Source organism: Pteropus alecto, unplaced genomic scaffold (genome assembly GCF_000325575.1).
Source record: "Pteropus alecto unplaced genomic scaffold, ASM32557v1 scaffold170, whole genome shotgun sequence".
NCBI classification, from domain to species: Eukaryota; Metazoa; Chordata; class Mammalia; order Chiroptera; family Pteropodidae; genus Pteropus; species Pteropus alecto.
In genome coordinates, this window is record NW_006429634.1 from 350533 (window position 1) to 356396 (window position 5864).

Genomic DNA, 5864 nt, shown 5'->3' on the forward strand with positions numbered 1-5864 from the left:
GTCTACAGCCATGCCAGCCTGAACAAGCCCGATCCCATCTGATCTTGGAAGCTAAGCAGGTTTGGGCCTGGTTAGTACTTGGATGGGAGACCACCTAGGAAGACCAGGTGCTGTAGGCGTAAAAATTTAAAAAAAAAGGGATTATAAGCCGACAAGTTCCTTGCAATCTGTGAGATTAACCAAGGGTTGCCTCGCCTAAAAAAAGAAAAAAAAGAAAACTCATTTATAGCTCTAAGTAGAAGCTATATATGATTAAGTTTTGGTTAATGCAATATAAATGGAAGTGATATATGCCACTTCTGGATTAGGGCCTTTAAAACAGTAGCATGCCTCCTTCATGCCCTTTCATTTCCCATCACTATAAACCTGACGAACTGAGGTGCTGGTTTAAGACAAAGAGTACGGAATGGATAGTGGATATGTGAAGTTAAATCTATTAACTAAAGCTTTGCTAGTAGCTACAGAAAGGTTTCTTGCCAGGTCAGTTCAACAGTTGCATGCTGTATCTAATTTTCTTCTCTTTTCCTTTCCTCCCACCCTGCCCCCAATATATGTGGGGCGTGGTATGTTGTGGTTCTTTAAAATTTAGTCCATAGATTTGAAGAACATTGAAGCAGGATCATTAATGGAACAGGAGGAAGAATGAACATGATTCAGTGATCCTGAACATGGTTCAGTAACTGATGAAACTTTGGTTGATTCCTGTTTTGAGGTGAGAGAATGAGTGTCACGATGACAATTTAGGTGATAAAAGGGAAGGTTGTTTTAGTTAGGAGTTTTGTTTTGTTCCAGTTTTTGAAGGGTAAGTATAGAAAGAAGGGTATATGTTGATGTTGGGCAGTTCCAGGGGCTTACTATCATGGATTGCTATCTTTCTTGTTGGACACTCAGCATCTGCATCCCCTTCATATATTTGGGCAATATCCCAAACAGGGAGGGAGAGGGGCAGGGAGAGAGAGAGAGATGTGTGTGTGTGAGAGAGAGAGACAGAGACAGAGACAGAGACAGAGAGAGAGACAGAGAGAGAGAGAGAGAGAGAGAGAGAGAGAGAGAACACCTTACACCACCAAAGCTGACAATGCTCACCGTCACTTTGCTAGTGTCAAAGACTTAGCCAATTCCATTCTCTTTAGTTTGTGTACCCTGAGACAAGTGAGTTGGGGAAGGGAGAAAAGCCAGTAAAGGGTTTATAAATAAGAGGGTTATTGCTGTGGGAAACTGGGGTTCAGTCCCTCTGGGGACCCTTAGAAACAGTATGAAATGAATACCTTGGAAGTCTCCCTCTGAGGGGCAAGGAAGTTGAAATATTTGTTGACTACTGGTTATGGCTATGAGACAGGAAGCAGGGTATGCTTTTGGAGTTCCTTAGAAAACTTTAGCTTTCTAGTTTCACATACTGCACCTTCCTGTTCTTTTTTCTCTTAAACACAATGATGACTTGGGCTATAACAGCCAACTTGCAACTATAAAGGTAAATCAAATTGAATCAGTGATATAACTGAGCCAGTAAAAACTTCCTACCTCTATTCTTCTTGTATGTGAGAAAAAAACCTGTTTTTAAAATGTCACCACCGTCAAGTTTTCTATCTGCAGCCAAAAGCATTCAGCCAAGGGCACAGGCCTGGACTTTGAATCAAAAGACAGTGATATAAAGAAGCAGACACTGTGGGGCAACTTTTTTGTGATGCATCAGAGGTTATAGTGATATCATCCAGTGTGTTAACACATCAGATCTTATTCTGCTTTCTAGGGGTCTTCACCAGAAATTATTGAATAATTGTTACTACTCATTGAGTATTTACTGTGAGCCAAGTATTTTATGAATTTTCTCTCCTAATCATGATATCAACCATTCAAGATGGGTATTAATATCCTTCTCTGAGATCAACTGACTTGCTCAAGACCTCACAGTTAGCAAGTGGCAGAGTCGAGATACAGCTTTAGGTCAGAGTAACGCCAAAGCCAGATTTTAACCCACTACATTATATTGCCAATATTTCTTTTGCTAACTTGCAACTTTTGAACCTGGGACCCTAACTCAGGTTGGGGTCCATTCTAGGAGAGGAAGAAAGATGGGCTCATATAGATTATTGTCTGTCATCAGCCCTTTCTGGCAGGAGGATACAGGATATGCCCATATGCAAACAGGCTCTGAGCCAGGCTGCACAGATGCAGGCAATCCTCTGAGCCAGGCTGGGAAACACTCCAGATGAACTGCCAGACTTCTGTGTCTGAAACCTTGATAAGAAAGAATCTGGGGTGGTATCTTTAGAGACAAAGCAATTCTGCAGGTTTAGAATGTGATGAAATCTAGGCAAAATGAGAAAGTGGCAAAATGTACAAAGAGGAGGCATCTGTGAGAATCGATCAACACTCTGATGGCAGTTCTTGCCTGCAAAAATGATTAATTGCACTCCTTTCTCCCTATCTCTTCCCTAGGCTGGATTTTGAAGTGTGAGGCTCAAAACCCCAAAACCCAGATCCAGTTTTCCACCTTCTATTCACCCATTCTCCAAGTCTCAGAGAAACCTTGGCCCCTCTCATCCTTTTTATTTAGTCAAAATTTCCATAAATATCTATCAGTATCAATTTTGGAGCCAAAGAGGCAAGGACTCTGAGGTACTTACAGAGAAAGACAAGATTAAAAGGTGATGGCACAAGTAATTATTTAATTAGGATTGTGAAACCTGCTGTTATGGCGCGAACGATTCTGAGACCCACGGAGCCAATCGAGATTAATTATGAGCCTTTATTAGCCGGCCGGCGACTGACTCTCTACCACGCAGGGCTAGAGGAGATCAGCCCCGAGCTTTCAGAGCAGGCAGCTGATAAAGCTTAAGACCATATCCTGGTGGTCTCCTGAACAAGCCAGCAGATTACAGAAGTGGAAGTTGGCTTTTAGCATATCTTTGCCCGGAACAACACCCTTAATTAACAAGTAAATGGATTACAGAAGCAGACATTGGCCATCTACATATTTTATACAATACACTTCCTAAACCACACACAAGCAAGTAGGACAACTTCTGATATCTAAAGATATTTCTCCCCTGTAGCTGACTTAGCTAGTTTGCTCACTTGAAAATTTTCCACCCTTAACACTGCCAGGAAGGAAAACTAATATTCAATGGGAGTATATCCCTGAAGAACTAGAGATAGTCTGGAGGTTTACATTCAAATCATCCCCTTTCCATTTGTCTTCCTCCTTATCATCATCCCCCTCACCATCTCCTTTATAAGAATGGTGTCTTCGGCATTGTCCTTTCTCCTGCATCCCCACACCACAGCCTTGATTCAGTTCCTTGATACATTTTTTGTTTCTATCTTCTAACAGATCTCCCTGCTTTTTTTGCACACTCAAGCCCATGTTCTACACTGCAGCTAGAGTTGTATTTCTAAAATGCAATCTGACCAGTTCTTTCTTTGCTTTCACATTAAGGTTTTACCTGTCTTGCCTGGGACAGCTTGCTCGACCTTTTTTTTTCCCCCCAGCCTTATCTTATTCCTCTCCTACAAGAACCTCTCACCTGGCCAGTCACAGATCGCTATCTCCACAACTATTAACTCATGTTTGCTTTGCAATGTTTTACCCATCTATTGCAGCCCAGTAAATAACTATTCTAAATTTAAAGGTTTCACTAAATATGTGCTTGATGAAGGCCCACCATGGATGAGGCATGGGGCACTGGGCAAGATCAGTGAGAAGGATAAAGCTAGAAGTCAGTAGTTAGCACATGTTCTGATGACCACCCTAGATGGCAATAGCTATTTCTACAAGAGACTGTAAATTCTATGAGGGCACTGACAGGGACTGATTTGTCCACTGCTGTGCCCCTAGTTGTGCTGGTACAAAGTATTAGGGCGCTTAGCGCAGAGAAAGAACTCAATTTTTTTCAGTGTATAAATAAATGAATGAATAAATAAAAGTAACAGATACTCTTATATTGCCTCCCACTAGAGATAGAAGTGCATATGTTTAGACTCCTTAAAAGATTAGAAGTTTTTTAGGGGCAGGGGTTGACTTACTCATGTGTACATTCTTTACAGAAAATCATTTTACAAAGTGGTTTCACATAGGTTATGGCTTGTTTCTCATTATAACCTTATGAATTATTATCCCCATTCTAGGAAAACTTGCTTCCCTCCTTCCTTCCCCTTCCTGTTTTCTCCTCTCTCTGCTTTCTCTAGGAGAAATATATGGTCTATGTATTTCCTGTCTCTGAGAAAGAGATTTTAAAGGCTAAATGTAGAGCTGATTCCAATGAGGGCCAGGGATGCTATATAACCTTTTGATGGTTATGTCTGAATAAAGTCAAGGTTTGTATGTGCATGTGCTTGTGACAGTGTTTTTTGTTAAATGTAACTATTTAAAATGTACGACAATTTTTGTACAATATCTTGTCTTGTTGTTTTTCTTTTATATACAGTAGGAGTCATAAAATTAAAAAGAGGCCCGGGTTCAGAGAAGTTAGGTAACTCGATAAGTCCGACCCCTAGTAAAGCGTCTAAGCCAGGATTCAAACCCAGGATGTCTCCCCATTCAGAAGCACCACTGTCTCAAAACTGCTGCAAATGATTCCAGTGTGGTCTATATAGAGAGGTTAAAATCATGGGATTTAGAGTCATATAGATGTGTTCCCTTCAAAGTTACAACAGTTACTTTGTGGCTTTGGCCAAGTAAGTCCGCTTCCTCATTTGAAAACTGGAGGCCATAATGGTACCGACCGCGGAGAGTTCTTATTAATAGGAAATAAAAATGCGACTGAAGCATTCAGTACAGGCCTGGCATGTAATCAGCACGCAGTAAATGGTAGCTCTTATAAATTATAAAAACTGTATTTGTTGAATGAGTGACTCTGGCATATAACGCTTGCATTCAACTTGAAGCTTGGAACTGTCACAGTGGTTCAGCTGAAGGGGTGGGAGGTGAAGTACTCGCCAATTTTTTCTGGAAATAAATCTTTGTGGGAGGATAATCACTGGTTGGAAAGTGTGAGCCTTGAGAGAACAAAGCTCTGATCCCCGGGCCCGAGCAGCACCGAAGCGAAGTTTCCCCTATGGGCCGCAGCCACCATGCAGAACCTCCCCTGACCTGAGTGGCAGCCGGCTGTCCACGCCCAGCCCCGGCTAGGATGTCTCAGAAGTCAGGTTTAGCGGAGAGGAGCAGGATCTTCTCTAATTCCGCTCTTTCTGAGACCACACCCTGCGCGCAGGGAGAAAAGACTCCAAAACCGCGAGGCGGAGGCTTCCGCGCGGCCCCAGACCTGACCATCTATGGTCACAGAGCGCACAGAACAAACAGGAAGTGGGGCGCGCTTCCGCCTTTTCGACCCCGGGCAGAGCGAGCCGGGCTGGGCCCATGCGCCCTCACCAATCCCCTTCCCACACCCAGCCCCTGAAGGCCCACCCAGAACACTGCCCAGCCAATGGCCTTCCCACGTCACAAACGGGGAAACCAAGGTATGCACGCCCAGAGAGAGGCGGAGCTTAGGCTCTACCCCCACAGATAGTTGACGGCCGCAGGGGACTACCGCCCTCAGAAAAACCTGCCCTTCAGTCCGTCCAAGATCCCTTCCTGACTCCTGCGAAAAAGAACCGGCCTTTGCCATTGAAACCACACTGATAAGAGAGTTGGCCACTCACACGCCCTCCTCCGAAGGTGGAGCTTAGCCAGTAATTTCGTCCCTTCATTGGCCCCGGTGAGTCCTACTGTGGACAGAGGGCGTGGCTACTTTTGAGCACGCCCCCAGGGTTTCTCCCGCCTTGGGGGCGGGCTCTTTCCTCTGTGCCCTCCAGGCTAGATGGGAGTCTCCTGCGCGGGTTGAATAGGGGGCGGAGTCACGAGCGGGTAGCCGGACTTCCTT

At 44.0% G+C, this 5864-nt stretch overlaps 1 non-coding gene across 1 annotated transcript; it reads left to right on the plus strand.

Moving 5' to 3' along the window:
• LOC112469148 lies at positions 1–119 on the plus strand. Its single transcript, XR_003042499.1, has one exon. It is a non-coding gene; the product is annotated as a 5S ribosomal RNA (ribosomal RNA).
• The last annotated feature ends 5745 nt before the right edge of the window (positions 120–5864 follow it).